Source organism: Rhopalosiphum maidis, chromosome 1 (assembly GCF_003676215.2).
Source record: "Rhopalosiphum maidis isolate BTI-1 chromosome 1, ASM367621v3, whole genome shotgun sequence".
In the NCBI taxonomy this organism is placed as follows: Eukaryota; Metazoa; Arthropoda; class Insecta; order Hemiptera; family Aphididae; genus Rhopalosiphum; species Rhopalosiphum maidis.
Window position 1 is genome coordinate 46,312,763 of NC_040877.1, and position 14,214 is coordinate 46,326,976.

A 14,214-nucleotide genomic window follows, 5' to 3' on the forward strand; every position below is an offset into this window, starting at 1 on the left:
TTGCATTTACATATTATATTATATTTAGAGTCTATTCCTAATAAATATTATTGGATGAACTGTCTTTTTTTTTTATTGTTTTGGTTATTTTCCTATGATTTCTTTACATCTAATCAATAGATAATATATTTTAATCTTGATAACCCTAAGTTTTGACGATATAAAATACATCAGAATATATATATTATAAACTATTGATATTATCTATTGAAATACCTTTTTAGTTTATTGAAATCTTGTATATTAATTGTGCAATGTAGTTATTATCAGCGTAATTACTAATTTTATACTAACTATTATACTCGACGCATCATATTTTGAAGAAAATGGTCAGTAATAATAATTTATTAAATAATTGATTAAAATTGAATAATTGAGATTAAATTATACCTATCCTACATTTATTTTCGGATGTAAAAGATATATAGTTGTATAACTGTCTGTACCTATTCACATTTTAGTTAATCCTCCTAAAATGTTTATTTTTTTTTTATATATGAATATATTACAATAATCTAGATTAAACCATACATATAATATATATTATATACTTCTGGAAATTAAATTATGAAATTTCGTGTTGCAATGAAACTTCGTAAATAAAATGAGACGACTGTGAGAAACTAGAGTTCGAAAAGATTATCCAATAGGAATAAACATTATAGTAATGAAATGAAAGTTATACCGAATGGACCAATTTTATCATACAAAATTAATTATTATACAATTATAATATTATTACACATCATTTTTATAAAATTGTTTTCACTTCAACACATACTTCCTCTCCAAAGGTCAAAGTAACAATATATTTATTATACGATGGGTACACGTCTAATGCATAGATCACGGGATATATTATAGTCTTTAAATAATATACTATGCATTTTATATACCTATTAAATAATGTGCAGAAAATAAAAAATCAATGGACGTTATCGGTTTGGGTAAAAAAACTTGGTTATCAATTTCAAAAAAAAAAAAAAAACTGCTGGGAATTCGTTTCTACTGTATAGTTTTAATTTTTTGAGTGTATCGGTGTTTCGGTATAATGATGAATTAATTTTTGTCAAAAATATTGCACATAACTTATAAAATATAAATCAATACCGACGTACCGTAAAATGGAGCGTATAGATTAGGTAGAAATAATTTAACCTTACTTTAAATATTATGAAAATATCACTGTGTATAATATTAAGTGATAATATATACAATAAAAATTCCATAATAGTGAACAATGTCAAGTTTCTATGGTTAATATAATTTATAGTAAAAATAATAAATATTAAAAATAAATAAAAAATAATGTATATAATATATATATGGTATTATATTTAATATTTTCCAATTGACAAAAACTTTTAATTTGAATATCCAATATTTTTAATAATTTGAACTTGAATTCCAATATTGTAAATTAAATAAAAAAAATTGTGTTGATGAAATTTTGTTTTTTATTTAAACTTCTATATAAATTATTTAAAAGAAACTTTGTATAATATTTTCAAGCTTTTTAAATGTTAATACATTAATAAAAATATTTGTTGAAAATGTTTAAAGTAATTACGGTAATTAATTTTTGAATTAAAACAAAATAAATTTAACAGAAAATGGTATGGCATTAATATTTTTGTTTTTTTTTTATTTTTATTATAACTATAAAAATTTTAAAAATTTCTGGGAATATTTTACTTTTTATTTCTGAAAGGAAAATTCAGATTCAAATTTCAACCATAAACTACCATAAAAGTCTAAGATGGAAGTATTTAGTATATATACTATTCCAATAGGTTATTAACTTAATCATTGTGTGACCGATAAATCCATTGCTTCGATAAAAGTCTAAAATATTTGTATTTTTTTAAAACGATTATTACCACTAGATAATTATTTTTAACAATATTTTCAAATCCAAATAAAAATTGAAATACCTTTTGACAAATCTATTACTTCTGGTTAAGCAATACAACAAGAAAATAATATCAAAGTCTGTTTGGTTGAAAATATTTGAGTAGGTAGTAAATGTAGTATTTTACTTTTAATTCAGGCAAACCAACTAAAACTACAGTTCTACAATATGATTATATGAAAATCAATGGAGAGTAATTTCCAGTTCAGCGTCTAAACTACTATGGTATCCATAGTATTGTATACCCAGGTATCGTAGGATATTATAAATATATTTATATTTTAATAGTTGTATTCTACAAAGTTCCAAAACAGTCAGATGGTTGGCATATTTATATTTTTTCTTCAAAATTTTCAATTTGATGTATAAATAAGAAGAGAATACTTAATTGGTTTAGTTCATAGTTGTATCAACATTTTCGTTAGAGTACTTTATATAAAATTACAATAAAACTATGTTTGTATTATTTATATTATACATTTTATAGACATAAGTATTAATTGTTGTAGTATAAATCAGTATTACATAATAAGTAGTCGAAATTTCAAACCATTAAAAAGTAGATTAAAATGTTTTATATTACTTTTGGTGTATCACACGGTATTACTTTGTACGTAAAATATCTGATATACATTGTGGTACCTACCAGCATGTTGATTTTTTTTAAACAAAACATAGGTAATTAAAAATGTATTAAGTGCTTTTTAATAGTTTCTCTGTATTTAGCTTATTTCAGGTTACGAGTGCATAAGTATATTAAGTATTAATGATAGTTCCTAGCTTCTAAATTTTTTTTTTTACATTTTAAGTTATTGAATGTTCACTTAGAATAGTGGTGCATTTCGTAATATATTTTACACTATTACACAATTGTAGTTATACTCAGTATATTTTTGAAAATTTTAAGGAATTTAAATTTCATCTGAACGTTTTACTTCAAATTTCTTCTATGAATATTTTATTTTTTAAAGTGTTTTTTATAAAAGACTATAAAAATAAATAAAATATAAAAAAAAAAGAAATTTATAACATTTTATAAAACATGTAATTTTCTTTTATTTAACTTAGACTTAATATTGTATTTAGATATTAATAGTAAAACAAGATACATTTATTGAATTATATTAAATAAAAATATAATATTTAGTAATATAGAATTGTAATTATTATGATAATAATACAAATTGTACGAGTATTTTGCGCCATTGAGTTGACGAATTGTATGGGCGTATTTACTCGTATTTACAATATTTACATATTAAATAGAAAGCGATTGTTATCGCGTTCGAAGTATGATTTCAGTGAACAACTAAAGATCGTTTTAGCAGTTTTTTAAAAAATTATCGTCACTTCAAAAACAAAAAATGCAAATTTACTCGAATTGTGTAAGAAATGTACAAGTATTTTATGAGTATTAAACTAAAGGAGTTTTTATATTTAAAAAGTGTTTCTTTAAACACTTATATTTAAATCGTTTAATATTTATATTTCTGTAGAGATGTTCTTAATTTAATTGAAATTGCATTTAACGAAAGTTGTTTGAGTATATAAAATATAATAACAAAAATCGTTATTCTTGGTTGAAAAAAATAATGTTTTTACTTAATACTCATTTATTAAGTGAGTATGAAAACGTTTTAAGTCAACAAACATTTATTAACATTTAATTAGTAAATAAGTAAAAATTGTTATGATGAATAGCAATGAATTATTAACAATTATTATTTAGTTTTCGTTTTTATCAAATTTACCTTGTACAAGTAGTAGAAACAGAATAATTTTCTAACTTTGTCTAAACTGTTTACCATTGAAATCTCTTAATTAATTTAAAATACACTTGGAAACATTATAAGTATTTAGGGGCTAAATTGAGAGCTCAGGTTTCGTTCAGCAAACAATTAAGTACAGTCAACTAAATACAATTTTATTAACAAAATTGTATCATTTTGGTTTTATTTATAGTAGTTATTTACAATAATTTAATCGACCATAGACATAATTCTCCGTTGTATTAATTCAGATATCACGATCATAGGCATGCGCAAACCATTATGACAAGAAAGGCCAACGGTCCTAGCTTTATTGATGATTAAGATAATTGAAATAAAAACAATTAAACTATTACACTTTTAACTAACCTACTACTTGAGACGAAAATATAATCAATTATAGGAATAGTAAGAAACAATTTTTTTTCCAATAGTCTTAGTGAACAATTACTTTTTTAGTATATTTTTTGTTTACAACCCAACAAGCGAGAAAACAGGCAATTAATTAAAATGCAGAATATTTAAATTTATAATGACGATAATATAAGTATGTAGAAATCGATAAGTTCATAATCAAAAAATTAAACTTAAAATTTAAATTTTATGAATAATAAATTGTAAATTAGTTACAAATAATTTACCGTTTATCGAGGTGTGTATAGTTATCGTCTATCCATAATTCGCACGACACTCCTTTCCGGCTTTCCCCGTAAAATGAAGTGAAGTACATGGAGACGGCTATAGATAGGTATATTATAATAATAAATTTAAACGATTACAATTTGAAGTTTAATTTTTAAAATTGCAATTTATTTATGTAATATTTCTTAGTATACCTATAGTATCTACTTGTATAAAAAAATCAATAATGTAATTTAAAAATGTATGGGCCACGGGAACGTAGTCTGATTGTCGTTAACAAGTAGGTATCGACTTCGCAGCGCGTGCTACAGATCTCATAGCTGTGTGTGTGTGTGTACCGTTTACTGAGTGCAGCAGCATTGAACTAAAAACATTATTTAAACGAATATTATAATGTATTTAGTCTGATGAGTGGGTGGTCGTCGGATTTGCCTGAGTGATGATGAATTTGGTGAGTGCACTGCTGCGTGTGTAATGATCATTGATCGTTGATGTATAATCAATAGTATATGATATAGCCACATAAGTGTTTGTTTTTGTACTCTTGTAATATCTGCGTATATAATATATATTTTTAAAATTGGAACAATGGTATTTTGGGAATGCGTTTCACTGTTGCCATGCGGCGTGCACAACGATATGGTAATAAACCAACACAAATAATATATTCGCAAATAAATATAACAAGAACCTTAGCCTTTGTGACTCAGCGATAATTATAATTAAAAAAAGTCCATTGATATAGAATAATGCATTAATATATATATATATAGATAAATAAAATATTGTGTGGAAACACACACACAGACAAAGCGCGCAGTCTCTTCCGGTCAGAGCAGTGCGTTGCCTAAGAGTCTGCATAAATCGTTCGTTAAAAATATAATACGAATATAATATTGTGATTTACACTTATCGCGAATTGTGTACCCGTCTGATGATATTATTCTATATAACAATCGTGACGGTCATCAGCGCGTCTGTATGTATCATCCGGCCGACGCACTTGCATCGTACACCCACCGGAAACTGCCGGGTCGGCGTCTGCTGACACATATTTTGTATTCCCTCGAGCAACTCACCGGTACGGTCTTCGCCGCAGATGATAATCCGCCATCGCCGTCGACGATACCGCGGTCGCGTTCTTGCCCGCGCCGTTTTGGCACCGCTGTCGTCCGTCGCGCCGGAAACGCTATCGGCCCGCACCCCCGTCGTCGGTCGTTTCGCGCGACCGAAGCCGCCGAGCCGCAAGAGTGTCTCGCATATTATTATATTATTATTATACACCGTACGCGGCGTCACCGGTCGCGCATTCCACATTTCCACATTTTTAGGTAGATACGTACCTACTATTTAATATTATAATATTATTATCATTATCGTATCCGCGCGGCGACGAAGGATCCTGCACCCCGCGATGCACCTACAATATCGGTCTTAAGGTTTATATAATATTATGATCTTTTCGAGACTGAGACCAACTATGCAAATTAAGTAATTCCGGAAAGATTTTTAACGACTCTTTTGTAATGCGAAGTGGTACTACGCCATCAGTAAAACGTTGCTTCAAACTATTATGAATTATTATTGTACTAAAATTAAAATATCCGATAATAGTTGGTACTTGATAAATCCAATAGGCTGAATTAAAAATCTAGTATACGAGTATAACTAGTTTATTCAGAACGAATTTTACAACAGCAAAAAAAGAGAGATTTGATGAATAGTAAATAATATGTTTACATTCGAGTTTACATTATACCTATATATTATGCGTATTGGTGACCCCAAACAATTTGTTGGCGACCGACCCCCGGGTTGAGAATCGCTGATATATATTATATTCGGTTACTATTTCGGCGGTTTCTGAAACCGTACATAAATTATTAAAGTACCTACTTCTGGGGGTTGATCTGCGCACGCGGGCGAAACGCACACGTACTATTCAGTCCATCGCAGTTACAAGCAATGTTTAACGCCACTGCGGCAGCACACGCGTTCGTCTCCATGTAATCCAACATTATTTTCCCGTCTCTTCTCGCAGGCGATGACATTTCATCTACATCGCAGACTCCGTTATTCTCATTGGTCATATTCGTATTACTCAACTACCTATTTTTAGTTTGTATAATATCTATGTCGTGTAGCTACGCCGCTAATGAAGTTTGTATACCGAAGAATTTAAATTAACGATGCAAGGTTGCATAATATGTAAATAACATATTCACGAGGATATATTTTTAGACTCTGAAGATAGTATCAGCTTTACAATCGACCTATGTGTTTTAGATTCATCGCTTAGCGATGAATTTATTGATTTTTCAATTATGTTATTTTTTTGTCTCATATACTCTTATAACATAGCAATTTATTATAAAACATACTTAATAAAATAGATTGACAGGCTTAGCTTAGAATTAATATTGAATGCAACGATTTATCATTGAATTTAAGTTTAACAAATTCATTACTATGCCTTGCTCAATAACGAAGTATATTCGACACCCACTTGTATAGCAAAGTGGTTAACTACTTTCCCCATTTTTTATCTTGTGTAGTGCTCCAATAACATGTGACTTATGCAGATTAAATCCACCTGAAAGTCATATTAATAAATTTAAAATCAATCATTTGAAGAAAATAAAATATTCTTTTGATTGATTGCATGCCAACTTATCAGTAGTCGTCGGTGGGTATTCATTTTTATGATAAATAGGAATTTTCATACGCTTGCACGCACCAAAACCAAACATTCAAATCTTAGGTAATCACTACTGTGAAATTAATTCAGTAATATAAATTGTATTTTTGGTATGTTATGTAAAAATATAAGTATTAAGATTCAAATGTAATTATTTTACTAATTATATAATCATATAATATTCAGTTATTAACCATATCCAAGAATCCATATTGACTGTTAAAAAACTTAAGGCCCGTTTCACATGGGCGCGTATCACACGCACGCGTCTTTAGTTTACATTGATTGAGTTCGTGTATTTATGTGTATTGTGTATTGAGTATGTATTTAACCAATGTACGCGCGCGAACGATACGTCGCGTATGATACGCGCCCATGTAAAACGGGCCTAAGAATTGACTTTTTTGTTTTAGAAAAGTCGTCAATTTACAAAACATATATAATACATATCATTGCATAGATAATCATGATCTTCGCTAGTAATAGTTTTTCAAATGTGTACACACTATATCTTCACTATTCTACACCCTGAATGTCAACGAAGTGATACGAGTACATGTAATAATTTGAAATTATCAAGTCCGACTTGATCTTTTTGTTAAAAATGTCATGTTATCGCATTGGTATACATAAAGACGGTTTTATACAACTATTATCTATTGTTACAGTCACAAAATAATAATTGCTGGTTGTAATTCTGTCACCCGGACGTTTGGATGAAAGTACTTTCAAACATGCAGAAAATATATAGTTACACCAAATTATGTTAAAATAATTGTAACTGTAAATTGTAATTTGACTAAAATTACTACTTGTGTACTTTTTACACGTGTTCTGAAAAGAAATATTACGTTCTACCTTATTCAGCTTTCTGATTAATGTCTGTATTCGATTGATCAGTAATTTTATGTTATTTCTTTCATATATATAGGTATTCATGCATCGCAATTCTTGAGAAACGCCAATTTCAATGTAAAATATTGTTGTTATGATTAATTGTCATGTCAAAACAGTATTTCAGTTAAAATGTATAGTAAAAATACCTACTTAACAATATACTGTACGTATGCAATTATCATATAGCTTATAGGTATAAACTGAAAATGTTCTCTGCTTTATTATAGATTTATAGTACATTTCGATAACTTGTCATTGAATAGATCACTGTAATGGATGATTTAAATTTTAATTCAATAATAAAACATTACATGCAAAAACGATTTACGAGTATGTATACCAATTTCTATAACTGCTAAGAATATTGTAGAATTTATTTATACTATTTTTAACAATTCACCTATTTTTCTATTAGCAATATATTGAATTATTTTTGTTGAAAACATCACATAATATATTAATATATAATAATAACAATTATTATTATATTATATCATATTTTACAGTAACTATCTTTTAAGTAAATACCGATAACCCAAAACACGATGTGAAATTATGATAATAAAATAACTTAAAGTTGGTCGAATATTTTGAAAATGTAATCTATGTATAAAAAATATTAAATAATAATATTATAAGAAATGGTGAAAAGTTTTAAGTTTCTACGAATAATGTTTTTTGAATTATAACAAAAACTAAAATCGATAAAGAAACTTTATTTATCGCTTAAATAGGTATCAGATTTCACTGTACAGTAAAATTTCACCTTTGGAAGCGTGTGAAAAAAAATTTTCTTTTAAGTATACCTACTAAATTTAAATATATGTGACTAGAAACTACCCTTAACGATGAAGATAGAGGTATTTTTGCTTTTCTAAAGAATAATATTATAATAGTCACAAAAGGCTAAACATACAAATATATATATTTATCCTAATAAGACGAATACATTTTTCGCTCAACTGTTCGCACTTAGCGTTCCGTATTAGTGAATATGCTAACATTTTGTATGACAATGCCATAATATAGGAATATTTACAATTATAAAATATTATTTAAAAATATCAGTTAGAGGAATAAATTATACATTATTATATACGTGAGAATATTTTATGATGCATATTTTACAAAATTATTTTAATTAATAATTTTTTTTATTTAATATTTAAATTTTAAAATAAAAAAAAAAAACTGTAACTTGTAATATTATAAATATTGGTTTTATAAATTATATCGTTATTATTTCTATTATTTTACAAAAAAAGAATAATTTTTATTGTTCGATATTGACGATATCGTTAAACTTAAATAAGTACCTTTATATTTTAATGTATTTTTCAAATAAATATGTTAACCTACTAGGTATGCAATTTTTTTCCATAAAATGGTATTGAAATAAATTATATTTAAAAGAAATAGAAAGAAAGAGAAAAAAAATTATTAACTACTATTTAACTTGTGATTACATTTTTTATAATAATATATCTTCACTATATAAACACATTATTTCTTTAATTATTGAATTTAATTTTTAATTGTAGACTAAAACTATATAAGGTAACCAGAGAAGAATTTAAAAAAATTATGATGGGACAAAAAATATTTTAATTAATGTAATATTTATATATATTATATATAAGATCCTTTTGCTAATAATAAATTATACCCGGGCAGTTTTATCTAAAAGTAGTAAAGAATATTTTATTAAATATTAAAAATATGTAATTTATATTCCGCGATATTATTAATTAGTACTACGACGAATTATGTAGCATAATATTTTTAAAATTGTATACTTTTGTTTTACTTACTTGTTATGATTAATCTAGAAATATGTATGATAGGAAAGTAAATAAAAAAAATTGAATAATTGTTCTCTTTGCTAATTAATAATAAAGCCTTTCACAACTGAAGAATAAAACACGAGTACGGTGGTAAATTTACGGCTAAAAATAAGTCCCCCATAACCTTTTTTTATTTTTTTTTATCTATTTCCATGAAAATATATGGTCATAGATGAGTATTTTTATATAATACAGAAAAAGTATATGTTAAATAATACTTACCGAGGATAACTGTTTTGACGACGAATAACGTTAATAACTGCTGCAATAATAATTAATACACAACATGAGTTCTGACTATATAAAGTGGGATTAATATTTCAATATTTGTACTATATATATATTACGTAAAATTAAAATTTCCTTAGAGGAACTATAATAATTACAATAGTTATTAGTTATAGCAGTATAACTAGTGGCTCTAGCCTAAATAGTCAATTATTTACAGACAATAATAATAATACTGATAGTAAACACTAAAAAAAATGTGCATGTCACCGATCATTCAAAATAATGTCGGATATAGTCATCGATGAATTAAGTGCTAAGTCTCGAAAAAAGAAAATTAGATTTTTTACTATAGATGCAATGTTGTAAATATTTATTACTGTATATTATATTATTGTATACTAATTATATAACTAAAAAATAATGTCACATGTATTTGTAATAGGTATTCAATTTTGTTTTGTAAAATATTAAATCTTAAGTGATATGTTAAAATAATTTTCGTGTTTTGAAATTACGATATTGATAAGTTATTATAAAATTAGACAAATTATGGGCGGAAGCAGAGATTCCCTCGAATTAGTGACCACTAGATAATGAATATTCCCTTCTAAATTAAAATCTTGCACAGGTAAATTAAATTTCTAAAGAAATTATTTTTAGAAGTTTTCTCTTTAAAATACCATAATATTTCAATAGCCAATGTTTAAAAAAAAAACAGACTTTGGAAGTTCAGGATTTAATTTATATAAAATAAAAAGTTTGATTTTCTTAAGTATTAAATAGTTATAAATGTTTTTATTTACCACAGTTTTAAAATATAAAATAACAATAGTTTGGTACTTGAACTTCTGATGTCAAAAGTTAATTGAAAATACAAAGTTGATAGTACTTTATACTAAAATATAATATAAATTTTTACATGAAATGTAAGTAATATTTAATAATATTCGTTAATTTTGAAACTATATAAAATAAGTTTTAGCACATTCCGAGAATACATTTTGCACTATTGCATTATGCTGTTGATTAAATGTTGATGTGATGTTAAACTATAGTATTTTTAAAAACTATATAAAAGCAAATTATATACGAATCTATTTTTTTTCGAACTTGATCATAAATTATAAGAATAGGTTAGTCAACAAATTAATTTTGGACGTTTAAATATCAAGGTCGATCATGAAAATTATTTACATTTATGTGGAAACACCAATGTGTAAGGTTCACTTCAGTGTAAATACTAAATAAAATATAAATACTACGAGACGAAATTCAAGTCCAGACTTCCTGAAAGCAGTGGTGTATTTGAGGGGAATAGTTGGATCACCTCCTCTGTTCGGGATTTGTGGCTGTTTTTTTTTTTTATATTATATTTGTAGTAATACAATTGTCGTATTACCATAAACTAAAATAATAAATTGAAATTGCTGTTAAAATAAAAATTATGAAATTGTGAGGCGTCGAAGAGTATTTCTCAGAATTAAAAGCTGCATTATAACATTTTTATCCTACCAAAAGTCAAGTTTCAAATTCACCACTGGTTGAGAGGGTAGTACTTATAATTGGAGACCTGAGTATATTGTTATAGACAAATATGGTATTCATTTTTTTTACCAACTATCTCTCCACTGGATACTCATCAATGTCGTGAAAAATGCATATACACGTATTAATATTCTTAAATGTATACGAACGATATCACAACTTTTACATGGCAGTATTATAACAGACGTATAAAAACACGTGTCTATACATTCTATATAGTCTATACCTATAATAATATATGCTATCTCAAACATGTTTTGCATCGTATCATTAATGGAAGATAGTTGCTATTTTTTTTTTTTTTTTTTGGTTAAAATCAATCCAATTGGTATCGGTAGACGAAACTGAGCATTTAAATTTTAAATATTATCTACAAAACTCATTACGGACTTGATAATGGTCAGATTGACTACGCTACGCCGAATGACCAGTATGACCGCTAGTCTGCAGGTTATCGAACAAATGAATTATATAAATACACCAAAACGTATATTATTATTACAACTATTATGTACTCGTATTTACGACGGAGCATAAACACGACGCCAATAAAATTCATGGGTGAATATACTGATATAATATTGGCATTGTTTATTTGCGCGCTCTTAGTATGTTTTTCTTTTTCATAATAATTATTGTAATTTTTCAATAACACATTAATTGTTATAACAACGTTGCTCTTTCGTTGGATAGGTGTAGAGGAGAATAAATTATAATGCAATTATTACGAAACTATTGTTACACAAATATAGTAATGTTGTTGCATTAAGGTATTTTCTTTCATTAGTGCGTACTACGTTAACGTTTAAGACTGGTAATAATAATTATTAGAAATGATGAATCGGGAACTTTTTTCTTATCCAAATTTAATTTCGATAAAGAGAAAGCTACGATATCCTAAACCTTTTACGAGGAAAAATTAACATTAGCTAAAGATTTTAATTATATACAATATCTAGGTAGTTATGATATTAAAACTAGTCAAATTATTAACATAATATTAAATCATTTTTTTACTATAATAGTATGATATAAGAACTTAAAGTAAAAAAAAACTTTTATTTACGAATCAAACGACAAAAAAAAAACAATAGGTACCTCACGATAATATTTAACCACATGATTCCTATAAGACACAAAAAAAAAATACAACCTTGTATATTCTATATTTCTAGTATTACAGAATATCTACTTAATAACGTAGAAGTCTATTTTAAATGTCGCCTAATAAGCTCATTAAAACCTGATATATAATCATTGTTTTTATAATTATTTGTTTTCGCGTGTTTAAATTTTTCAAAAAAAGTCGTAGCATAAATGAAAAACGAAAAAATACCTATTACATCTTTAACGAGGAAAATGCAAGAGCTGCAGTAGTCGATATTCAAAATACGGTCCCTTTTACTACGACTATTGTAGCCGTCACAATATCAATAACTATTCAAGTGCACGTGCACCTAAATCGGTCCAAGGAACAACGCCGCCACGAGAACGCCGTATAATACCGATTTTCGTCTGGCCAGGACAACTCGCTATTTTGATAATATAATATTATTATTATAGTCGAGTGGTCACAGCAAAACTGTTAATTTTTTTTTAAACAATACTATATATATATATATATATTATAAACGGATTTGTGGTAGACGCGGTCACAGTTTGTGATTAATAATAATAATAATAATAATAATAGACATATTATTATTATGCAAACGACGCCGTGCGTATATTGTGTACGATAATAAACGACAGCAACAAACCGGTGCAGCCGTCGTGCGCGTAGTGGAGCGTGCGGCGCGAAATACAAGGCGCTCGAACTGTGTACATAATAATAATAATAACGATATATTGCGATAGTAATAATAATAATAATATTATTTTAATCCTGTCGCGGTAACGGACACCGCCGCGAATTTTATAGTCTACTGCACAACAATAAAGCTCCGGTGGTGATTATTATGTACGCGAGCACGCCGGACAAACGATGTACGCAGTACATCATATACTCGTGATGATATATAAATGCGCTGTATACGCGCGAGATCCGTCGCGGACGACGACGACACGCCGACGCGTTAATATTATACGATATTTATTATATTGTGTTTTTATAAATAATAATATTGCGAAATTATGTTGTCGTTCAAAGTTTGTCGGCCGCACTTTTTCCCGTACATTTTTAAATTCCGCCCTCGACCCTTCACGTTTAACGTGCACACACGCGCGCGCCAGCATCAGATTTTTTTCCCACCACCGCAATCCTAAGAGAATCGAATCGATAATAATAATGATAATATACGTTTTCCCGAACTTTTATCATCGATGTTATATTTTAATGCGAAAACACACTATAATATTATTGTTTATTGTATATAAATACATATGGCGCCGTTCTATTGTGCGTGCAGTTGATTGGTTAAGCTCGTAACACCGCCTATTATTGTTTTTTACCTGCACCATTGTTTTCGAGTTGTTTGATATTATTGATATCGCGTTATGATATTTAATAAGCAAATATTTATTATTCAGAAGGTATTAAATGGTTTTGAAATACAAAACACTTATGCAGACATGTCTACTTGTATTCAGATTTACATTAGATAATGTGTTTTTAATTAAATGTTAAATTTAACGCAAATAAATAATTAAAAAAAAAAAAAACTCAGTGTCTGTGTC